The sequence below is a fragment of the Lissotriton vulgaris genome, chromosome 2_1, assembly GCF_964263255.1.
Source record: "Lissotriton vulgaris chromosome 2_1, aLisVul1.2, whole genome shotgun sequence".
Classification (NCBI taxonomy): Eukaryota; Metazoa; Chordata; class Amphibia; order Caudata; family Salamandridae; genus Lissotriton; species Lissotriton vulgaris.
In genome coordinates, this window is record NC_141687.1 from 1813589963 (window position 1) to 1813615722 (window position 25760).

The following is a 25760-nucleotide window of genomic DNA, read 5'->3' on the forward strand; positions in this document are numbered from 1 at the left end:
AAATTAACGTTTAAAACAAGATATATATCTGTAACAGCGCTCCAGGCTGCGCTCCGGTTCGCTTACTTTTCGCGAAACGGAACTTTGAGCGCAGAAAGCTGATTGGCTCTCCGGTGTCTGTCAACATTCTAAACAGTCCGGAGCGGCCGCCATCTTATCTCTCGGTAGGATCGAGAGAGAAGAAGAGGTGAAAAACGAAGGGGGAATTTAATGAAAGGGGGCAAGGTATACCCCTCTTGACCCCCTAGGAATGTTGTTGGGGTTATTAAAGGGTCCCGTGGGGAAAATAAAAAAAAAAAATGATTTTTCACGGTAGAAGCGCTTCACGGGCCGCAAACTGGTAGCGAAACGGGAATTCGCCATTTTGTGCTTCGTTTTAATTAAATTACTAGGTATAAGGGGGTGCGGGAGACGTATCCTAATCCCCTATGTTTCATGAGGGTGGCTGAGGAGGCTCATATATGTTGATACATCTCTTCCAGCGGCTGTGCGTGAGCTTTTTTTTTTTTTGCTGCGTGACAGTCAGGAGCGGCCGCCATCTTATCTCTCGGTAGGATCGAGAGAGAAGAAGAGGTGAAAAACGAAGGGGGAATTTAATGAAAGGGGGCAAGGTATACCCCTCTTGACCCCCTAGGAATGTTGTTGGGGTTATTAAAGGGTCCCGTGGGGAAAATAAAAAAAAAAATGATTTTTCACGGTAGAAGCGCTTCACGGGCCGCGAACTGGGCCGCAAACTGGTAGCGAAACGGGAATTCGCCATTTTGTGCTTCGTTTTAATTAAGTTACTAGGTATAAGGGGGTGCGGGAGACGTATCCTAATCCCCTATGTTTCATGAGGGTGGCTGAGGAGGCTCATATATGTTGATACATCTTTTCCAGCGGCTGTGCGTGAGCTTTTTATTTTTTTTGCTGCGTGACGTCTGTTAACGTTCGATTCGATGGAAATCAGGAAGTGTTGACCGCCAATTTGTCACTGCGATAAAATATTTTGTTATAAATGAATCCTTATTGATAAACATTGTCTGCGCCATCTTGCCTTTTTTCCAATGCCACAATTTTGTCGTGCACGGCAGCCATTTTAGATGCCAGGCTGGTCCCAGGCTATCACCTACCCCTGCGGATGTAGTTTATGGCCCCAGCTAAAGAGAATCCAGACATGCCAACCCTCCCGATTCAGGCGTGAGACTACTGATTTCAGTGCTAGTCTCCCGCCTCCCGATTTCTGCAAGCAAAAACCCGGGGGCATATTACGAACTAGCGATAATTTTTGTCTCTAACTTGTTTAGAGACAAAAATTTTCGCCGCACATCGGCGATTTTTATCGCAGATAAACCTTGCTATTATCGCAGAAAAGTCAGCGATATTCATGTATTATCGAGCAAATGCTCTTAGCCATGTTATCCACCTCCCATTGGATAACATGGCTAAGAACTGCTCAGGGCAGGTGTTAGCTTTTGGAGATATTCGCGTTTAGCGCGAATATCTCCAAAAGTTGGTAATAGGAGATAGCGATGTTAGGGACTGTTTCCAGTCGCTAACATCTTGGCACGCCCACTTTGCATGTCATTAGTGATAAGTATCACTGACATGCAAAGCGGGGCCCAAGATGGTCGCTATCTCCTTTTAGCTGTCACTAACTGGTGTTAGCGACAGCTTGGTAATAGGGAGATAATTTTATCTCCGCTTTCATGGCTTTTAAAGCCAAAAAAGCGGAGATAAACCCCCTTGATAATATGCCCCACTATTCCTCGGGGGTTTCAGCTGACAGGGCTTGGTATTGTGTTACGTGGTAATTTTTCCAGGAAACGTCAGAGGGTCGATGCAGGTGTTCTAGAAGAGGTGATCAACCATTTAAGCCTCATGAACAAGCGCATGGTCTTTTAAAGATTTGTGAAGTACTCGGGGCGGCGGTGTGTGTGTGCCCTCTTTCAGGAGCGGGCGGGGGGGCACTGCCAGCAACTTGCCAGGTCAGGTAGTGTTCAACACGTGCATCACCCTTTCTCTGCCTGCTATTGCGCTCCATGCTTCGGAAAGGTAAGAAAAAGGACGTGCATTTGAGTTTGAAATGTCCGATCCTGTAGCAGTACACTTGCAAAGCCCACACATGACAATAACCCGATTCAAGGCCCCATTCACCCGTTTTTAAAAAAATTTATAACACTCCAACAAAGTAACATTATAAAACTTTATTAACTTTTAAATATAATGAACGGAACAAAAACTGTAAAAACATTTAAACATTTTTCACCCAAAAAAGCAACAATGGTCAGAAGCTGTCTTTTGTGCGAATAGTCCCAAGGCAGCACAACGTGCAGAGTTCTGGACGGCACCCAGGTGATGTTGCCTGGGTGCCGCACTGGTTTTGGGATCCTACAATGCTGCTCCGAAAATTGGCGTGGGGCGTCCCGGGTGGTGCGGGGGGAGGCCTCGTCAGTAGCGGTCTGTTGTGCGAATAGTCCCAAGGCAGCAGAACGCGCTGAGATGTTGATGGCACCCAGGTGATGTCCAGTAAACTGCTGCACTGGTTTTGGTATCCTACAATGCTGCTCCGAAAATTGGCGTGGGGCGGCCCGGGGGGGGGGGGGGGGGGGGGGGGCGTGGGGGAGGCGGCGTGAACGGGCCTCCCCAGGTGGCGGCCATCCAGCTGAGTTGCGCCCGCTCTTGCGGCTACAGCGTCTCGCTCACCATGTTGTTGAGTTGCTCCCACTCTTGCAGTGCAGCGATAGGCGGCTGCCACATGACTTAAAATGGCGGACGGCTCTTCGGTTTTGGGCCTGGTCCACTGAAATGGCCCTGGGACACCTTGGAACTCGGACGCTTGCCTGCTAGGGCTTGGGCTCCATTCTCGAAAAGCGTCCCCTCAGCCGTGAAGATTCTACAAAAGTCTTGGGGGCCCCCGACTCCCGCAGGCTTCCGGTGGGGAGCGGCTGCCATGATTGCTCGCGGAATGACCACGACAGAGCCACGAGATGGTGGTGCTCTCATGCTGACGCCAGCTTCAGTCTGAATGATCCAGAAACAAGGTGGGGCTTTCATCGTTTGGGAAAAAAAAAATTTTCTAAACCAATAAAAAGTGTTATTTTTAGGTCATATGACCAAGCCTTCCATCTTTAGGAAACCAAAAGTAAAATGAACCAATGAAAAGTTTTATAAACAAGTCACATGACCTGTTATGCGGCATAGGGCTACAAAAAGCGTAGAAAATCCGTTGGCACGTGAGGCGGCGTCAGTAGCGGACCGATGTGCGAATAGGCCGAAGGCAGCACAACGCGTCGAGATCCGGATGGCACCGAGGTGGTGTCCAGCAAATTGCCGCACTGGTGTGGCCATCCTACAATGCTGCGCCGAAAGACGGCGTGTCCAGCTGAGTTGCGGTCACTCTTGCGGTACAGTGAATCGAACGCGCCGAGATCCGGATGGCACCGAGGTGGTGTCCAGCAAGTTGCCGCACTGGTGTGGCCATCCTACAATGCTGCGCCGAAAGACGGCGTGTCCAGCTGAGTTCCGGTCAGTTTTGCGGTACAGTGACTCGAACGCGCCGAGATCCGGATGGCAACGAGGTGGTGTCCAGCAAGTTGCCGCACTGGTGTGGCCATCCTACAATGCTGCGCCGAAAGTCGGCGTGGGGTGCCCCGTTGGCTTATGAGGTGATGTCAGTAGTGGACCGATGTGTGAATAGGTCGGAACCAGCACAAGGCGCCAAGATCCGAATGGCAAGTCCTGGATGTTGAGTGCCTCAGTTGAGAGTTCTGAGCAGTGCTTGTAAGACTGTCTGAAGCTTATTTGCACCTGCTGCAGCTTCACTATTGCCCTGGTGTGGCCAAAGGTCGCACATGACATAGGCGGCCGGCTCCCGAGGTCCGGCGGAACTTTTTTCCTTTTCCTTTCTGCTTCTTTTCCTACAATCCGTTTCATCTGAAGACACGACCAGGTCCCTGAATGTGTGCAGGGGGACGCTATTGATTGAATGAAAATGGCGGCTTGACACAAAGCTGACTCAAGCGTTGCTGTTGATGCTATACAGACAAAAATTGGTTTTCAGTTTGTACATTCTTCAGGATTTTTTTTTCCATCCAAGGCGGATTGAGAGTTTGTAGAAAAATGGCTTCAGATTTTCCACATACTACTCTTCAACATTCTTCCTAAATGTAACAATGTGAAACTCACTAGGAGAACGGCTGTTTCTGTTTCCTTTCAAAATGCTGCCAACAATATTTTCTGAATGGAAGACACCATCTTGTAGCATAAAGGGCCGAAAGGGGTTCTGGTCTGGCCGATGGTTGGTGGAGACATTTTGACTATATCTTGGACCTGCCCGGCCTCGCCCAAAATGGCGCCGGTATAAATGGGACTCGTAACTCCTTGCCCGCAAATGTATATCTAGAAAATTTTATTGTAAGTGGCCCTGTCTTATTTTAATTACAAAATGTACGTCCACTGATTCCGCAACTGTTAGACACCTTAGTTCTTCCAACCTAATGGCCCGCTCGTTACGTTCCTCTACAGTGTAAATGTCTCCTCATCATATACGATTTCAGTTTTCTCCGTGGCCGGCCCACGTGGTTATAGGCCCGTATTTGTATACTGACATTTTCACAATAAAGGTTTTTAAAACAAAACACGGTAGTAGTATTTACATTGGTAAAGTTTTTACTTTTAGTCACTGTTTTCGAATCAGTAAAAGGCAAGTGAAATAAAGCAGTCCAATTACATGACGGATAAAAGGTATAATATGTAGGAACGCAGTAAAGATAAATGGTCAAGGGCAGTTGTGTTTTTCATTTCTGCAACATAAAGTGATCGATAAGAATCTGATAATCAGGCGTATCGGCGACTAAGACAGCAGGCCGAATCTCTTTTACTCAACGGCTCCGTCATGGAACGAAGAAACGCCCTTTTTCTCGAAAAAGGAATATATTTTACTTGCAGGACAGTTGTAAATTTTCCGGGAAAGTACATTAGCCTGGAATATTATAACATATGTTTAAAAAAAAATAATGTTCGAAAACAATAAAAAGCGTAATTTTTAGGTCATATGACCAAGCTTTTCATCATTAAAATAACAAAAGTAAAATGAACCAATGAAAAGTTTTATTAACAAGTCACATGACCTGTTATGCTTACGTTACGCGCTGCGCGCCGCGCCTCGGATCACTTCCGGGTGCGCTAACGCGGCGTGTCATAACGCATTACGCGACAACGTAGGTCAAGAATATAGTCAAAATGTCTCCACCAACCAGCGTTCGGAACACAACCCCTTTCAGCAGTCCAAAAAGTTCTGTTAAATGACAACAGAGGGGACAGGCAACAAGAACCATCAGTCAAAGAGGGGAGGGCAAGTTCTTCTCTTCCGGGTCATGTTGGGGCGCTACCGGAACTGATCGAATTGGTAGTCTACAGTGTTTCTGGATGTTTCAGACTAAAGCTGGCGTCAGCATGAGAGCACTACCATCTCGTAGCTCCGTCGTGGCCATTTCACGAGCAGACATGGCAGCCGCTCCCCACCAGAAGCCTGCGGGAGTCGGGGGCCCCCAAGACTTTTGTAGAATCTTCACGGCTGAGGGGACGTTTTCGAGAATGGGACCCAAGCCCTATCAGGGAAGCGTCCGAGTTCCCAGGAGTCCCAGGGCCATTTTAGTGGACCAGGCCCAAATCCGAAGAGCCGGCCGCCATTTTGAGAGTCCTGTGGCAGCCGCCTATCGCTGCACCGCAAGAGCGGGAGCAACTCAACTACATGGTGAGCGAGACGCTGTAGTCGCAAGAGCGGGCGGTAAACAGCTGAATGGCGGAAGAGGCACAGTGTAGCAAAAGCGGGCGGAATGGCAACTGAAACGGTAAAGGGGCGCCCCACTACAGCGTGTCTTCAGGTCAAACGGATTGTGGGACAAGGTCCAGAATGGAAGAGTCATCAAAAGGCAAAAAGTTCCGCCGGACCCCGAGAGCCGGCCGCCTATGTCGGGGGCGATCTCAGGCTACACCAGTGCTATAAGACTTGGGGAGGGGGTCGGAGCCAAGTGTCTTCTCCGAGTCCATGGCCATCACACCGCCCCTCGGGGGCCTCCGTCAAGCTGTTTAGGAAGGTTTCATATCACATTGTTTTCTAATGCAGTCAGGTCCACAAACGACACTCACTTACTTTGAGAATAGTGAAGCTGCAGTAGGTGGAAATAAGCTTCAGACAGTGTTACAAGCGCTGCTCAGAACTCTGAACTATGGCACCCAACATCTAGAACTTATGCCATTTGAGAATGGCAGTGACATTGAAGCAACTCAGGGACCAAAACCATTAACGTACTTTCACGTATGAAAATCTTACTTGGGGAGGGGGCAGGAGCGAAGCGCCCCCTCCCAGTCCGCGCCACCACACCGTATGTTGTAAATCTGAAGCCATCGTTCTACAAAGTCAACCAACCTTGGATTGAAAAATCTAGAAAAATGTACAAACTGAAAACCAGTTTTGGTCTGCATAGCATCAGTAGCAACGCTTGCTATCAGAGTGCATGAGTTTCATGCTCGATCGATTGAGCTAGCCGGATCGGGCAATAAAAAGTATAAAATAGTTATGTAAATAGTTATTTAATAAAATGTTTTACTCTGTTTCTTTGCTGGTGTGTTGTCTATATTTTTAATATTTGCATAGGGTTTGTCGTTATTTTGGGCGGGGTGGGTGACGGAGTCGAGCTGTCTTGCAGCCCTCATGGTGTGGAGCTAAGTTCATCTCACTATTTTCGTATTTCTCATGAAGGGTTGTTCCTAATATTTCTATTTTAGCGAGGTCAAAAAGAGATCCAATTAGTGGCCTACTGATTTTGCTCGATTACTTTTATATTTTTACACGATTTTTCACTATCTGCAAAGACTAAACAGAGTATTGCGACTTTGTGCTTGTTTGTAAATAGAGAATGAACTAAAGAGAATCAATTGTAAAACAGTAAATGCTTGGATAACAATCAATCAAATGGAGAGACAAGCAGGTACGACGGATTACAACGGGGGTAAAGGTCTGCGTTAACTACCGTTCACTATCTGCAAAGAGAGAGTACTAATAAGAGAAAAGAGGGGAGGGGGGGGGGGGGTGCAGCGTTCAAAGCACATCAGCGTGCATAAATACGAAAATGTTTTTATCTATCACGTACTTGACATTTTAAAGCTTTTCATATTTGCTATTAAAAAACCATTGAAATTCACTGAAAAAACCATAGGTTATAGTCGATATATAGTTAGGAATTTGCATTTACAAAACCTTGAAAATTCAATGAAAAAACCATTGGTTTTAGGCCATATATAGTTAGGGATTTGCATTTACAAAACCTTATTTTACTCGCATAAAACCATTGAAATTCCATATATAGTTAGATGCGCTAACTATAGATCGCGCACCCGCAATCCACTGCTGATGATGTCACATATTACATCATTCATGACATGGTCAGTGACATCACTGATGACATCACAACCGAATTTGACGGTCCTCCGACAGCAGCAGCAGTTCCGTGAACCAGTGTGGTCTGGGCCACCACGGGGCTACTAGGATCAGTCTGCATGGCTCTTTCTTGATCTTCACCAGTACGCGGGGGAGAAGAGGATTGGAGGAAAACCGTAGGCAAAGATGCCGGACCATGCCATGGAAAACGCATTCCCCCCAAGATCCCTTCTGGGGAAGCCAGCTTGCGAAGTACAGGCATTTTCTGTTTTCCTTTGTAGCGAAGAGGTTCACTATCTGTGTTCCCCATCTTCGAAAGAAAGACGCTGTCCAGGATACCCTAGTCTAGCTCCAATTCGTGGCAGGACTGCTGAGTATCCGCCTTGACGTTTTGATCCCCCGGGAGGTGTTCTGCTGCCAATGATATTCCTTACTGAAGAGCCCATTCCCATATCTCTTGGGCTTCCTGAGACAGGGAGAGAGATCTCGTTCCCCCCTTGCTTGTTCACATAATGCATCGCCGTAGTGTTGTCTGTTCTTACCAACACCGGCGAACCTCTTATCCTTGGTAGAAAAGCCAGTAATGCCAAGCGGATCGCTCTGAGCTCCAGCAGATTTATGTGCAATTGCTGCTCCTGCGCCTTCCAACGACCGCTGACTTGAAGGTCCTGAAGGAAAGCTCCCCATCCTTCCAACGGCTCATCCGTTGTTACTACTAGAGGAGCCGCTCTTGCCAGAAACGTCAGTCCTTGAGACACATTTGCTTTTTGTGTCCACCACTCTACTGCCTGTACCATCACTGGTGTCACCCCTATTGTATCGTCGAAGGATTCCTCCGTTTGACGCCATTGAAGATCGATCTGCTCTTGCCATGGTCTCATCCTTAGCCTGCAGCAAGGTACCAGGGGAATACAAGATGACATCGTGCCCAGCAAGGATTTGTACCTGCGGACTGAAAGAGACTTTCTTTTTACAAAGTCTTGGAAGAGGAACACCATACTCAGTTGCCTTTCCTCGGAGGGAAACGCATTGTTGCATTCCGTGTCCAATATTGCCCTCAGAAATGTGATCACTTTTGCTGGGTGGAGGTTCGACTTTCCCTCGTGAAGAGTCAATCCTAGATTGGCGAATAAGTTTATGCAGGCCTGTGTTGACGCTCTGGCCTGTACCTTTGATGGTGCCTTGACTAACCAGTCGTCGAGGTAAGGAAATATTTGATGTTTTTGCTTTCTCAACACAGCCGCCACTGGAGCCAGGCATTTCGTGAAAACTCTTGGCGCTGTCTTCAAGCCGAATGGTAGTACCTTGAATTGGTAATGTCTTCCGGCTACCCAGAACCGAAGGGACTGTCTGTGTGCAGGATGTATCGGCACGTGGAAATACGCGTCTTGTAGATCCAATGTGGTCATATGATCTCCTGGGTTTAATAACGGAAGGATGTCCTGCAGAGACACCATCCTGAAAGATGGTTTCTTGAGATAGGTGTTTAAGGATCTGAGATCCAGAATGGGGCGCCACTGGAGCTTGTTTTCCTTGATAAGAAAAAAACCGGGAGTAAAACCCCTCGTTTTCCTGGGCTTTCGGTACCGGTTCTATTGCTCTCTTTCGGAGCATTGTCCGAATCTCCTGCCGGAGTTGATGCAGATGGTTGGCTCTCTGGTGCATCGGTGGCATACAAGGGGGCGCTTGAAGAAATTCTAGGGTATGACCGAATTGAACTATTTTGAGGACCCATTGGTCCGTTGTTATTTCCCGCCAATTGTGAAGATAGTGAGCAATCTTTCCACCCAGGGGAGCATCTGACAGAGCCGGAAGATGGAGGTTGTCATTGTCGACAGGTGTCGTCCTTTCCTCGGCCACCCCGTCCTCTTTGAGTTGACTTTGTATATCCTCCTGATTGACGCTGGCTGTACTGTTGACGGTAAGGCTACGATGAGGACGGATAAGAAGAATATCTCCCCTGTTGGTATCCTCCTCTATACGAGGACTTTCCTCTACCCCTGGAGCCACAAAAAGGGGTTTTCCTGTATTGCAGTTTTCCTAGAGCCTTTGCCGTATCCGTATCCTTCTTGATACTCTGCAGAGTATCATCAATATGCTTCCCAAATAACTCTTCTCCATTGAAAGGGAGGTCTAAAATCTTGTTTTGCACCTCCGGCCTAAACGCTTTTGCTCGCAGCCATCCCTGCCTGCGTAGGACTGCCGCTCCTCCCAAGGATCTAAACGCCGTGGTCGCTATATCCATAGCGCAGTCTATGACTTCGGCCGAAGTCTTCTCCCCTTCCATGAGAATCTTCTTCGCCTTCTGCTTCCGGCACCTGGTTAATGTATGGAGACAGGTCACACCACATCTGCCTGTCATACCTTCCCAAGATAGCAAGGGCATTAGCAGCTCTCACTAGCAGAGCCGACATTAAGGAAAACTTTTTTCCCGCATTATCCAACCATCTGCCCTCTTTGTCTGGAGGTGCTGCAATCGGAGCCGATGGGTTCCTGGATTTCTGTTGTGCCGCCTAAGTAATAACAGAATCCGGTTTGGGATGACCCAAAAGGCAGGTAGGAGCATCATTCGGCGCCTTATACTTCTTATCTAGTCTGGCCAGAACCGGCGTTACTGTCGCTGGTGTCTCCATGACCTTTAATCCTTCCTTCCAAATATGGGACACTATAGGCAGGGATCGCACGGATTTTCGATAGGAGTCCTTGAAGTCTTATAAAAACATTCAGTCTTCTCCTCGGTCATGGTCAGTGCAAATCTCTTAGTGGCCCTTTCCGTCAAATTATGAAATCCACCAATGTCCTCCTGTGGAGAATCTACTGGTCTCTGTGGAGGAGTAGACGGTGAGGGGCTGATAGTCATGCCATTCTGTACTTGTGTCCGCAATTTCCCCATTCTCAAGATCGTCATCCGAGGAATCGTGGTGTGGCGGTGGAGACCTAGCAGTAGGTTCCGGCAAAATCTCTCTCCTACGAACCGGTGTCCCTGGTACCGACCGTGGACGCGGAGTAACCTCTGGGGCCTGTTGAGCGACTGGAGTCGCTGGGTATCTCTTCCTATCATCCTCCAACATGCCCTGGAGATCCTTCAACATAGTAGATGGCACACTTGTCATCTCTTCGCGTTGCCGTTGGCGATATCGGTGCTGTTCCTGGGGTTGTTCCTGATAACCCCCATATTCCTCCTCAGAATCCTCTTCCTGGTACTTGACCTGCAATTGCAAAGGGCTACTGGCAATTCCATACTCGTCATCTTCCTCTTCTGAGTCCTCCTCTTCCAGCAGGTGAGACGGCAACAATGGGAGATGTAACCTCTGGTGTTATAGGTTTTTTCCGAAGCACCAACCTTTTTTCAGGTGTTTTTTCCCTCGTCGACAAGCCAGTCGACGAGATTCCCATCGCCGTCGTCGACCAAGTCATCGCCGTTGACGACACCGTCGACGTTGTAGCCGTCAACGCTGTCCTCGTCGACGTAGTCCTCCTAGTCGCCGCTGCAGTCGTCAACACAGTCCACGTCGACGCTGCCGTCGTCGACGCCGCCGTTGACGCGGTCGTCGACGGTGAAACAGTCGACGGTATCGCCGTCAACGGTGAAATCGTTGACGCTGTTTTCTCACCAGCTTTAACTTTATCTTTCTTAGTCGACGACGGAGGTGCCTTTGTCGTCGATGATCCCTTTTTTGTCCACGGTCCCGCCGACTGTGCTGGAACAGTACCCTTCTCCTCAAAAGGCGTAGAAGAAGACCGTTTGATGGTAATCTTGATTTGCTGAGGTGATTGTGGTGGAACAAGGCGGTTTTCACTAGTTTCTCCTCACAAGCAGAACCCTTCCTTCCCTTAGCTGAGACTGAAGGGGATTTTGAGGGACTGCGCCCTGAAGACCCTGGAGTGGTCTTTTTTGGGGCCTTCTCAGGTCTTTCCCCTGAGGAACGTGTCTGAGGAGATCTACTTCTCTTCTGAGATCTTAGACGCCACAGATTCCTCTTCACTCTCACTTGAGATGATCTCCTTCCTGGCCTTAACCTTCTGAAGCCAGTTCAGTAGCCTTCCCTCACGATCTCTCAAGGTCTTATTTGAAAAGGTACGACATACCTTACAATCTGCTGCCTTATGGTCTGGATAGAGGCAGTAGATGCAGTCCTTGTGAAGGTCATCTGTATAAAGCCTCTTCTTAGAGCAGGTGTAACAAGCTCTAAATAATCCTTTCTTCTCTTTCTCAGACATGGTAGATGAAAAACCTCAAATCTAAGTCAAAATACTGTAAAAGTAAAGAATTTGAGCAGAGCTCAAAGGAGACTCCCCAGCACAACGTGCGGTAGAAAAATCTGAGGGGCAGAAGGTTCTCTCAGGAGTGTTCTAGAGGGTGAGGAGCTCTGATTGGTTCAGGGAAAAGTTTTGGCCTTTATTTACATAACAAAGGCTATGGGTTGCAAAAGGGAAATGGGCCTAGGTCTCTTTTCAGTTTGCTATACTACTAAGCACTGCTTTTTTATATACCGGAGATGTGAGAAGGTGGCCCGATACATAGTGTTCACTAGAATAGTGAGCACTGCATATCAGTCCAGCAACCCTTATTGATGATTGGTTGTAAGTCAACCTTATAGACCAGCTATCCTAGTAGCGTGGATACGAGCAGTCTAAGGCTAAAGACTCGAGAGGGCGTGTTAAGCCAGCTGTTATACCACACATACCCCTTGAACACCAAGTGAAAGGACACCACACAAGTGTTATGAAAATAAACAGTTATTTATTAAGAATCACAACAGCCCTGTACTCTTTATGAGGACAGGGTACTAAGCACAAACCAAAACTCTTACAAAAATACTTAAGTTAGCACAGTATATACAAATGCCCGAGGGGCACGGAAAACCATATACTCTGAAAGTGGAATGCGAAATTACTAGCAGGTAAGTACAGTACTAATAGGCTTTGGAATCGCTAGATCTTGACTATAGAATCTTCAGATTACTTCTAGGAGACCCAGGGGACTCGGGTGCAGAGTGTGCACTCTCACGCGGGATGCGGGACAAAGTCTATGGTAGCTAGAATTTGCAAAGTTAGTGTTCTCGGGCGAACCCGACCTGGTAGGAGGAAAACGAAAGTGGATTCTGACCCTTGGATAGTGAGGCTATGCTGGGGCACCGAAATGCCGAAGTTACCTAGCCCAGGGGCTGCAGCTGCATAGGACTCAAAAGACGTCGGGAATCCTCGTTGCCGGACCAGGAGCCTGGAAGAAAGAAGTTGCTGGCAGGCGACCAGTGAAGAAAGTTCGGTGGATCCAAGCCTGGATCGATGGAAGATGACACCTGAAAGCAGAGGGGACCAAGTTCGAGACTACTAGCCAGTAGTCAGTGGGCACCAGGAGGGCACCGGATGGTAGCCACTCCACAAGGTGAGTGGGTGACGCTGTGATCGGAGATCTCACGGACCAGGAGGCGTTGTCGGCGACCAGGATGGAGGATCGAGCTGTCCCACGAAGATAGAAGCTGTCGGCGTCGCTGGACCCAGGATTGGGCAACAAAGCCTTGGCAAATTCAAGCCCACACGGTGGACCTAAAATGGCGTCTGGAGTGGACCAGGAGGGTCCGGGTGCCTCTCTTGAAGAAGGAAGCAAGGGCCAGCCTGGAGCAACCAGACCAGCAGCAGTGATGTCGTCGGGCGTCGTTCAGAAGGCCACAAGCCAGCCGGCTAGTAGCCAAACAACGCGGTGCACAGCAAACAGCAGAAGGGCCCCACGCAGATCGTGGAGATGCAGGGAGGCTGACCTTGGGTGCTGGAGCTGCGCAGGGTCGGGGCTTCTCGGACCCCAAAGCACTCACCAGTGGAAGACTCGGTGGGCTTGTTACAAAGAAGTCGTGCAGTCTTGGCGATCGTCGGTCCCTCGAGGTCTCGTCGCACTCACAGTTCTCAGCTTTGCTGTAGAGGTGAGTAGAGGTCAGAGGTGCCAGGGAAGCCGGGTCTCGTCGAGCTGGGTCGTCGGATTCGTGAAGAAGGACTTGCAGCAGACCGCAGTGTTTCTTAGGATGGTGCCCGCTTGATGCAGGGTGACTACTCCTTAGCCACAAGGGAGAATCTTGAAGAAGAAATCGTGAAGTCCTTTCGAAGAAAGTCGTGTCTTGATTCCAAAGATGATCTAATTTGAACAGGGGGCCCGCTCCCATCTTTATACTACAAAAGGGGGCTGACCCGGTGACTAGGTCCTGCCTATGGGTGGGACTAGGAGGGGGGTGGTAACACCCCTCTGCCATGCCGGACTTTCCCCAGGCCAGGGGCTGGTGTGCCCCTGGAACTGGTTCTGACCGGCCTATGCGTAGTGAGCACCGGGGTGCCACTCAGCAGTCACCTTCCTGAAAAGCCCTGCCTACCCAGGATACACAAAACCATGTCTGGGACAGTGCTAGCACCGCCCCTGACAGGAAACCCTTTGTCCAGGCTCCCCTCGCTGGAAGGACTCCCAGCTGCAGGGGGTCAGACTCGTGTCTGTGGTGGCAGCATCCATTTTGTGGAGCTGAGGCTTCAGTTAACTGTAACCGGGGTTCACAGTTACATACATGTCGTGTCCCTCTAGAAGGGTGGAATGCTAACCCCGTCGCCAGAATTGGCGAGGGGTTAGTATTCCAATTCGTATGACACCTTACTCGACATGTTTTGATAAAGCAATACCAAAGATAGCATTTAACCGCGAGGATTATAATGCACTTAAGAGTATATGGTATGCGATATTATGGAACAGCTATTAGGACTTGGTTCCGCAAGCTGCAGACAGGCTCAGCTCATGCCAGAGCACCATCTCACACGATTCCAAGCACTCTGCCTTCAGGATTGTCAAGGCCTGCCATAGGAGTGACTGATAGGAATCTGTGTGTCCATTTTAGGGTTAGGTATAGGTATACTACACCTACAGCAAAGGGTGATTACACGACTTTGCCCCAGCTGTCATGCAGCCAGTTGTGTCAAATTTAGGAGGCCAGCCAGGGGTGGCATAATACATGCTGCAGCCCCTGGCAGCCCTGGGTACACCCATGCCCTGAGTTACAGGGTCTGAAATGGTGGCCCAGTACCAATAGGAAATGTACCTAGGGTACATGGAATCCATTTTAAAGAGAGAGCAGTAGGCCTGGGGTCCTGATTGGCAGGGTCCCAGGTCGACTATGTCACAAACCAGCTAAAACACAGGGCAAAAAGTTGGGGGCAACCATAGTCAGGAGGTACCTTCCTACAGGAGACTCCCGTCTCGACGACAGGGAATGATTCAGGCATGTAAATCTATGAAAGTTCCAATACTGGAGTAAGTGGCAGTGCAGGCAACGGCTCGGTGACAGTCGTCCAGCGGAGTCGGTGAGACCAGAGCTGCGCGGCGGAGTGAGGCAGTGCTTGTTGTCATGCTGACAGGTCACGGTGCAAGTGGCAGTGCCGGTTGATGAGAGCTGGCGTCGGCCAGCCCAGACTGCGGTGTGGGATATGGCGGTGCATCTTGCCTCCATACCATGGTGTAGTCACAGGTGTTGAGGTCAGTGTGCAGCAATGACAGAGACCAGGGCGGCGGAGTGAAGTGGGGTAGAGCGAAATTCAGTGCTGACAGGTCGTGGTGCAAGCAGTGGCTCTGTGGCGGTCGTCAGTGAGACCAAGGTTGCAGTGCGAAGTGCAGCAGTGCCTTCAGGACATGGAGCCCGCAGCGATGTCGGTGTCAGCTGTTTTTCCCCTCTTTGGCAACTGAAACCCACGGTTCCAGAGGTAGTACCCAGAGGTAAGTAAAGTCTATACTGCCCCATAGACTTCGTAAACAGGAGGCAAGCTCTATTTAAAGCTCTTGGAGATAATCAGAGACAAGTGAAGAAAATTCATTCCAGTCCTTTCACTGCCCAAGGCAGAAGCAGCAACTGCAGACCAATCCAGCAAATCAACAACACAGCTGGCAGTTCTTCTTCTTGGCAGGCTCCTTGATCCAAGCGAGTTCTAAAGTTCTGGTGTATGGGGTATGGGCCAATATTTATACTCAGGTTCTCTTGGGCAGAGAGTGTCTGTGCTTAGTCCAAACCAGTTTGGCCCTCTATGACCCAGCTTCCAGGCAGAATGTGGAGACAGCATTGTTCAAGGCAGACCAGGCACATTCAGGTGCAAGGAAATCGCCTCCCACTACTCTGAATGCAGCCTGGTCCATTCAGCCCAGCTCCGACTCATCCAGGAAAACCAGGACACAGCTCGAACCCCTCAGTGGCTGAACAGAATGCAAATCCCCAGCCCCTGTCACTCCAAAGCAAGACAGGCAACCCACAACCCAGCAGAGTCACAAAGGATGGCTAAGCAATAAAATATCTACTTTCTTAAAGTGGTATTGTCAAACACAACATAAAAATTATCTTTACTAAAAGATTAATTTCTACATTCTGAGTTCAGGCTAACTAAACTCCATTTCTCTATCTTGTCCCAATGGGAAGATATACTCGGAAGTTAGTATTCCCCATCCTATCTTATGGGATAGAGCCTTTAAACAGTGAAAAACTAAATATAAGGCATTTCACTATGACTCACATGTTAATGAAAGGGAAGGTTAGGGCTTGGCAAATGGGTGCACTTGCCAAGTCGACATGACAGTAAAAACTGTACGCAGACACTGCAGTGGCAGGTCTGAGAACCCTTTGATAGGCTGTACATGTGGGTGACACAAACAGTGCTGCAGGTCCACTAGCTGCACTTTATTTACAGGCCCTACAAACTTACCAGTAAATCAAATATGCCAATCATGGAAACTCCAATCCATAATCCAAATTTACAATAGGAGCACTTGCCCTTTAACACTGAACAGCTATGAGAAAGTGCGCAGAGACACTAAACCAGAAAACACAGAGTCAAAACCAGGAGGTCAGAAAGCAAATAGACAGGAGAAACACCCCAAAAGATGCCAGGTCAAACACATATCAACTTATTAAACACAACTCCAACTACGCAAGTGTGTGTTAATAACTTACACTCAAATTTGTTTGCAATTAGCCAGGGCAGAAGAAAAGGATGCCCCCTATCCCCTCTTATTTTTGAATTGGCTATAGAGCCATTGGCTTGCTTGATAAGAGTTGAATTCGCCTTGCGGGCTGACTCTTGGCAGTGCACTGCTAAAAATCTCACTATACGCGGACTATGTCATCTTGCATGTACAATGACCAGGGATCAATCTGGCACCTACTGTCCGAGACAGAAAACAATTTAGAGGATACTCCCGGTTACATATTAATTGGTCAAAGTCAGAGGTATTCCCTGATGCCTGTATGGTGCCCTCTAAGGAACGCTGTTTGAGACTGAGCCCTGAAGAGGTGAAATACCTTGAGATTTGGGTCACCGAGGATTTTGGTGACTCGATCCTCAGCAATTATGGAACCACTTTCGACAAGATTGAGGTGAGCATCAACTGATGAATTAAACTCCCTTGATCCCTCCTTGGGCGGATGTCCCTAATAAAGGTGGTGATACGGCCTATGCTCATATATACATTCATAAACATCCCTGTATAACTCTTTATGGTGACAGAGTCAAACTCTCTCTTGACTGATATGGCGTGGGTGCCAACCACGTATGGGATGTCATGACATGGCCCATGCAGCGAGGTGATCTCAGGCTACCCGAGGTTTATATATATATTATCTGGTAGTGCAGGCTCAAACAAGCCACCAAGTTAAATAACCATTTTCGTGCCATTAAACACAAAGCAGATGAAATTAACTGGACGGTTCTAGAGCAACCTTTCACCCGTACCCACATCACAGACGTAGCTAAATTCTTATTCCACAAAAAGCAGAGATGGGTTTTCAAATTGAAGAGTGACAGTAATAGTCTTAATGATGATATACTGTGGACCTTTCTATAGTATTATTGGGAGCTTTTGGTTTCTCTTACATCCCAAGTGGCGTCACAACACTTTGAATTTGTTTCAATTGTTTTGTCTCACATACAGGTAAAACAGTACAGAGTTCTGTAGACATAATTTGGACGACCTCTTTAGTCTAAGTATAAAGTTAAAAGCATATACTGAACACTATCCAGAGTTGAATAGTATACATAGTTTAGGAGTTGTATGTGTACCGCTATAATTTTCAATCTGGAGCACTGATAATACGTAATTAAGGCACCCCACCCACATACTGTATGGGTGTTGTCTATTTAAAATTTGAGGAAAACAAACATTTGTCTTGTTAAACTCTTGAGGCAGTTAGATTAAGGTGCAAATGCGGGCAACATGATACTGTATATATAGTGGTTTATCAGGCCTTTTTATATAAAAACGTGTGGAACGTAATGCAGTGTCACCTCATGAAACTTTATTTACCTCAATGATACAAAGACTATGACACCACGCAGTACTGTTTATAAATTATTGCCAGAATCCACATTTCCTGTGATCCTGTGGGTCAATGAGTAGTTCTGCACACGTATCATCAACAAGACGGGCCGCAAAGACAGGCTAATTACTAACACCGGTGAAGAGCGGCTACCAGAGAGCACTTATAAATGATCACTATCGCCTGCCACCAGTTACCTCCGGTCGCAGCTTTCAAAAGTCCGGGGTACCGACGGACAGATGAGAGATCATGACTGCGCCTCATTGTTTATAAAGATTTTGTAATATAGGTCAAGCGTTAAACGGTTTTAAACATCGGCTCTTCAAAATAGTCATCATAAACAAGAGAGATCGACCGGTATGCTGTTTAACCTGGCTGCGACGTTTTGTACTAAATAGAGAGCTTGTGTCATCTATAGCTGTTCACCAAACTCACCAGTGTTGATGTGTTATGCATGAAAATGCTAAATTGTACGTCTAGGCATTGAACAGTTGCAGTCTAGTTTAGGCATCTAACTAGATACACTGTTTTCACCTGACCTTGCCTGATCCCTTGACAGTTTGTAACAAAACTCCTTACATCGCCATGATCAGTGTGAGATAACTTATTATATCTATTTGTGATAGTAGTATAGATTCTACCAAGGTGTCACTAGCTTGTCTTCGAGGTTAACTGACTGCGTCAACCATACATTGAGGTATCTGTCATTCAAGAGGTAGATGTGCTTGTGTTTGGAGTAAATCTATATCTATAAACACTTTTAATTTCCTCTTTTCATTGTCTTTTCATTGTCCTTCACGGTTCTTGGTTTTTCAACACATGTAATCAACTAGTAACAGCAGCTTTACTTGGACACACACCAACTGTGCCATCAAGAGTTCCTCTACGTGTGTTGAATTATGAGCAGATTTTTCCTTCACCGCGCCATAGGGAAACGCCCTTCCGTACCCCCAAACTAAATTAAAGACTGCAGTTCCCATTACCCAGAACAAGACATAGGATAAACTCGGCTACCATTCAGATAGTAATGACAAGGCCCTGAAGAGAACTCGTAATTGATGTATGAAGTTCGAAACGCGTCCTACCATTCAGATAGTAAGGCAAGAAAGGGGATAAAAATAACAGCACCCATAACAAACAACTAACACGACCAAAAACTATTGTTGTGTAACGATTGGTACAATTCATGTGTCGTGATATCTCCTTTCATTTGTGATTTTGTCTATTACTGTTCAAATAATTTTTCACTGTTGGCTATTGTGATTTTTCTTGTGGAATAGTCTGAATACCGACGTAAATGCTTTGTTGTGTACAGTGTATGTACTTGTTGATTTGTTTCTTTCTTTTGTGCTAAATATTATGTTTAAACTGGTACATGTATATGTCATATTTGTGGTGTTCTTTGTCTGACATGTAAAGTTAAGAACTTTCCAAATATTTGGTGAAATCAAGGTACAAATAAATATACCGAACATATCTAACCCCAGTCGATGTGTTGCTTATAACTAAGAGCTTTTTCCAAAAACAAGTGGGGGGGGCACTCTTTTCATGTAAAAACTTTTCTTTTTAGAGCGGTGCCTCCAGCCCCGAGCTGTTGCCAGGTGAGGTGTCTTACTCGTAATCAACAGGTAAGCTTACTTCATACTTCAAATTATAGTGTATACTGTAAGGTACATCAAATGAGGAGTACATATGACTCATGTGATTGAAAGGCCATTAAGCACCAGCATTTGATCTCTGTCATTTTTGTCTTCCACAGGTATCACCAGTATATCGTAAACCACCAAAAGTGGGACTACTGGCCCTTTAGGCTGTATTTGCTCCAATTACACTTCTACTGCAGATACCCCTGTCAAAGGTTGAGGAGGACCGAAATGCATTGGGTAAAATGTAACGTTTTGGAGGAATCAAGTTTCACTATTTGCCAGTGAATAGGCCCGGATGGGCAATTCTAGAGCTAGTAAGACGCATGAAATTAAGAAACTTTGCACCTCTAACGTGATGGATAAAAACTGTTAAAGTTTGGAATAAATGTATGAACTTGTTCAAGAATACAGAGTACGTGTTTAATTCTATTCACAAAAGTTAATAAGGCTGTGCAACTCCTTCGTGACACGCAAAGGGCGCGCCCAACTGATAAACTGGATTTCAAGTATGCGCAATTGGGACGGAGCGCATTGGGAGTGCTGCACGCTTAACTTGAAGAAAGGAGAATATTCAAAAGGAAAGGGTGTGCTTCAGGTTCTTTTCAAATGACATCAAACGATGAGTATATATGACTCACGTGATTGAAAGGCCATTAAGCACAAGCATTGGATCTCTGTCATTTTTGTCTTCCACATGTATCACCAGTATATTGTAAACCACTAAAAGTGAGACTAATGGCCCTGTAGGTTGTATTTGCTCCAATTACACTTTTAAGTCATTCACTTTTTCACATTGTTACGCAGTAGCATTGAACATCTAGGTCCTGAGGAAGGCCACGATACCACTGTGGTCATACTGGCCGAAACATGCAGACTGGTTTACTGGACAGATGCAGTTAATATTTCTAAACTGCACATGCACTGTTTTTAACCCCAACACCAAGAGTTAACTAATAAAGCTCTTTTTTCTCTTGGTAATCAGTTTTATAACACATCACTCCTTTTTGCACTGCGCCCATCACTTGAATACTACAGCGCTCTACATCTGTTGGATTTTAGTATATCCTATACATGATTAGTATCTAAAAACATCCCTGAGCTCCTCCCTCGCAGTGAGGGGGTTGTAGCTCTTGGCTACACTAGGTGTTGCGGCCAAGAGGAGAAACTCCCGTCCTTATTGAAGCATTCCCCGCATGTTTGATTGAGAGCCTTTGCTTGTGCTTTATGTTTCTAGTGCTGTTCTAAGCCTATCAGACCTGTGGCTAACTAGGTGTTTTGCAATAGTTCTGTTGGGTAATTTATATGCGCCGGTCTTAAAAATTTCCCTCAGACCCTCCACCCTTGGTTTTTTATTCTTAGTGCAGGCTCACTACCTGGAATATGAGGCAATGACTACACACCCATGCACGTAATGAACGAGCACTAGCTCGATCACACTCATTGCTAGGTCGTATATGTGCACTGCCTTGAGTGGCACAGCAAGATGTAGATGTCAGTGGCATAACAAAACTTGAGGGGTCCCCTCTGCAAGGTACGTGGATGGGCACCCTCCTGACTCAATCAGAAGCTCTCCGGCCGAATTGCTGTGCAGAGGGGTGCCCCAGAAGCTTGGGCCCCCGCACCGGGTGGCCTGTGTTCTGCCCCTGGTAGATGTGCTTGCTTTGACGAGCCAGGCATAGTGGGAGATAACCTAAAGACTGCATCATGATTTCCTTACTATTCAATAATCCCTTATTGACTCCTACTAGCGAAAAGGCTGTTAGTTAAAAGGCTACATAGGCAGGTAAATAATCGCACCATTGGTGACCTGTTTGAAAACAATGCGTTTACATCATATAGTAGCTTCCATGTTCACTTCAACACAACTCCATTGGTACCCTACTGCGATCTCAGGCACCAATCAGCAGCAAGGGCTAGGCTCTCCAGGTATCCTGAACCATTGCTTGACAACCAGTTCCTTACGACATACATGCGTAGGGCCTAAGCAGGATGCTCAATCTCTGGATGTGTTGGATAAGCAACCAAAAGCTAGACTTAAATGGGAGACTATGGGGCACCATTATCGGATTAAGTATGGGAAGAATGTTGTGCACAAGTTAAAAACAGACCACTCTCCTACAATCAAACTCATAATTTAAATATCTACCCCAATATTACTACACTCCCGAATGAATAACCAAATTTAAAGGGGGCACTGAAACTAAATGTGTTTGATGCAACCTTCCTAATGCAAATTTTCTCCAGATGGCTTGGAGCTGCCCTGAACTCGCCTCAAAGTGGCAGAATGTTTTCTTGGTGATCTCAGTTAGTGGAGACACTAGTTGACCTCGCCCAAGCCAGCTCTACTGGGAGAAACCTCAAATTCTCCCCCTCATACCACTGCCTTGTCTCCATTCTACTTGTCCTAGCCAAGAAGTGTATGTGTATGCAAGTGAGACGGATGCAGAGGACAGTGCAGTTTCCGAGGGGATGGTTACAAGATGCTGCTTACAGTCAGGACTTGTCTGAAAAATATACTGAGAGGGTCCATTCCACGGCTTGACCCAAGAATATATGGACACCATTCCATTTCTATTTGCAGCATAACACTGGGTCATCGTCATCCTCCCAGCACACCCCTAAACAGTGTACTGCCCATTTCTAATGGAGACCCATTGCTGCGTTGAAATGATCCACAATGTGTGCTATGTTTTCCACTGCTTTGTGTTGTCCTACTATTGGTAATCACTCTGGGTACTAAATTGAGAGTTCTCATGCATTTGAAATAAACAAAGTTTAATAAAAGAAAGAAAGATCTCAATTTCACAGTGAACAAGGCATTTTCACCTTTAAATTTGGAAAAAATCCACCATAGCTCTCCCCCCCACCCCTCCTGAGCCCTGCCCCACCTCCCCGGGTGGTGAAGCAGCCAGAGTGCCTGACTCCGGACCATGGGGTTCACGGTTCGATCCCCAGCACTGGCGGCAGGTTAGCCCTGCACCATGTGACTCTGGGCAATGGCTCGCTTAATCGTCCCGATGCCCACCAGCGCCGGGACACCTTTACGGAGGTAGCTGTGCGCTTTAAAAATGCTGGTATTTTCCACCCCACACCACCACTCTAATTAGAACAACCAAACCTTGACTCCACAGGTGTTTAAAAACTTTGGTCTGGAATTCAAACTTGTTGATCCAAGTAAACATGTGACTAAGAAAGCTTTAGCCAATTAACTGCAAACAATTTCATCGACACACTCGTTGTTTGGGGGCTCGACAGCCAAAGAGGGAGGCAGCACTTCATTGCCCACAAACCATCAGGGCAGGGAGGCACTTGCCGCCACGCCCTCCACAGGTGCTCAAAATCGCCAGCATCACGGCGCATCGCGGGAAACTGTTACTGTGACGAGCGGATTACTGGAGCTGCGGGGGCCACGATACGGCAGAGAACCACGCTCCCCTACCCTACTGTGGCATACCTGGACTACTTCTTGTCGTTGTTTGGGGGCTCGATAGCCAAAGAGGGAGGCAGCACTTCATTGCCCACAAACCATCAGGGCAGGGAGGCACCTTGCCGCCACGCCCTCCACAGGTGCTCGAAATCGCCAGCATCACGGCGCATCGCGGGACGAGCTAGGCGAAGCCCGGGCCAAGGGTGGACCCGTCTGAGCCCGTCAGAGACAGGAAGAGACTGGACCCCCCTTGATTTTCCCATTATCAGGAAGACTTTATATATGTGTTTAATTGTAATCTTAATTCTTTATTTTCTTTAGTTGTATCAAAAATCCTGGCATAACACAGGCATTAGCGAAGGTCAATGGCACCCAAAATCCCCAAAGGGAATAAACCAGGAAACAGGGGGGGGGGGGGGGGGCGGGGTAACTGGCACCATAGATGCATTTATCACCATTGCTGTGTGAGCTTTTGAAAATGAGATAGCCTTAGGGGGGATTGCCTTAGTACTCTCACCCGAACAGCCAGTGATTATTACTTCACAGCATGAAATCGCAACTCAGCGCCAACAAGATCTATCAACAATTTTAGATACAAGTGGACCTGATCCAAGCTTAGATTCTTTTATGGTTTTTCCTAGAGCAGATCCTGCCCCTAGTAAAAGCATGCACGTGATTAATAAATCACCCATCGAAGTAAACCCTCTTGAACATGTGCTGGATTCAGGCATTAATTTAAAGGGTAAGCGAGGTGACAACCAACAGAAGGGCGGACGATCTAAGAAGACCAAAGTCGCCTCACCTAAAAGTAACGATAAGGCGGCTGTGGACAGGCTTGACAGACTTAAACAGGCTGGGAATATTAGTTCTAAGCATAATTGATCTTCCGATGTTACTTCGGAATCAATATACCACGAACCAAGGTCCAAAGAGTGCACGTTAGAAAATATCGAACACCTAGTTAGAGCTTTAATTCTACCCTTAGTGGAATGTAATAGAAGGATAAGCGAACAGCTAGGGATACTTGAGAAAATCACCCAGGCAAACTCTGTAATGTTACAAAAGGTGGCAGAGACTAAACCTCAGCTAAATCGCACTACCACAACACTTCCTGATAAACAGGTAGCATTACTTAAAGGGAAGCTAGGGCAAAGAGGGAGAGAAATACCCAAGCCAGCTAGTGGCAAAACTATTGGTAAGGCATCCCACACGGCCAGTTCTGAGGTAAATGGAGGACATGTTGAGAGTCATAAAGATAGACCAGTCAAGAGTCTTGAGAAAGCAGAAACTACCTCTGAAATAGATAAAGGAGCGATCTCCCCCCGGATTCTTATCCATATGTGGTTGTGCTAGTAGGTGTCCCAGAATGGAAGCAAGACAGGGCCGAATCCTACTATGAACTAAAAAATAAGGTTATGTTCTGGCTAGGAAGAAACAGACCGCTTAGATCAGACATGCAAGGGGAAATCTTAAACGTGCGCCGAGTAAGCTGGGTGGGTCACAAAGCCAAGGATATTAATGGAGACTGTATCTTAGTTAATTTTAGAGATCCCCGAGTAGGAGAGTTTATAAGTAGCTTTACGAACTATGATAATCCTGGCGGTATTTTCTCTCTCGATTTAAGCTACTTTTACCCACCAGCTTCAGTTGCTACTAGCGGGCCAAGGTTTAACAACCCATTCTTTGGAAGCAACAACTTGCGTCCAGGATATCAATTTCACGCCCCCTCAGCCCCGATCATGTATAGAGGCTTTTTGCCACGTAACTTACATCACGGCGGTAACTAGATGGGGATCATTACAACGTGCCAATTCGCAATCGTTTTGAACCCCTGTCTGGACTTGGTGGGGTGGATTGACCAATATGTGAGAAACCAAAGACCCACACTGATGAGCTACTCTTTCCCCAGTTAGTTAGGGATAAACAGGTGAATCCAGATTCCCCTGATTTAGCATCTCTAATCTATGTTGGTAAGGAGATTGCACATCCCGATTTGATTGATATAATCGGTAGAACAATTATGCCGGACTCAAGTTTGAATGAGGAGACAACAGCTGTTTACATGGGAATCGATGTGTCTTTTGCTAAGGAGGATACTGGTACGAAAAAGAATAAATGGTCTATTATCTCGTGGAACATAGCTGGACTTAGAGCTAAATTTGATAACCCAATTTGGCTTAAACGAACTAACGAAAATGATGTCATATGTTTACAGGAGACATGGGCCAAGGAAGCGTACCACCTGAATGGTTTTAAAACTATACTGACCCCAGCCATTGGCTCAACACACGGCAGAGCTAAAGGAGGGCTCTGCACCTATGTTTCAAATTCTCTTAAATGTAAAAATATGGAGACCTTTTATAATAATCGTTGTTATCACATAGTGGGGCTGCATTTGAATAATACTGTTTGTATTTTGATTGTGAACCTATATAATAATGTCCCTCCAGCAGACACACTAGCAGTCTTTAAGGCCCTGAAATCTGAACTCAACAGTTTAACCTGTAACGAAAGGAAGGACTTTTTTGTCATATGGGGAGGGGACTTTAACTGTGCCCTTTGTAATGGTGGAGAAAAGGGGAATTGTGGTTTAATGTTGGATAGGGAGTCTACATTGGCTCATTAATTAACACTCAGTAATGGGGGATATTCTGAATGAAATCATGCTCATAAATGATTTAGGCTTTGCCAATAAATTATGTCAGTCCGAGGTTCCATTTTCTGCTACCTTTATGGGTAGAGGGTTATCCTCGGTAATTGATTACATTCTGATCTCTTCATGTTATAAAGGCAGTGTTTCCAATTACTCCACGTTGGGAACATCCCTTAGCGATCACTACCCTATCAGGGTGGAAATAGTAGATCCACGAGACGATTCTATTAATGATAATTTAATCAGGGTACATTCGAGAGATATTGATATCTCAAGACAAAAT

General features: G+C 46.7%; 1 protein-coding gene across 6 annotated transcripts in view; it reads right to left on the minus strand.

Annotated features, from left to right (window-relative positions):
- ZFAND6 (zinc finger AN1-type containing 6) overlaps window positions 1-25760 on the minus strand; it is a 215585-nt gene that overhangs the window by 111441 nt on the left and 78384 nt on the right. The gene's annotated exons all lie outside the window — the stretch shown is intronic.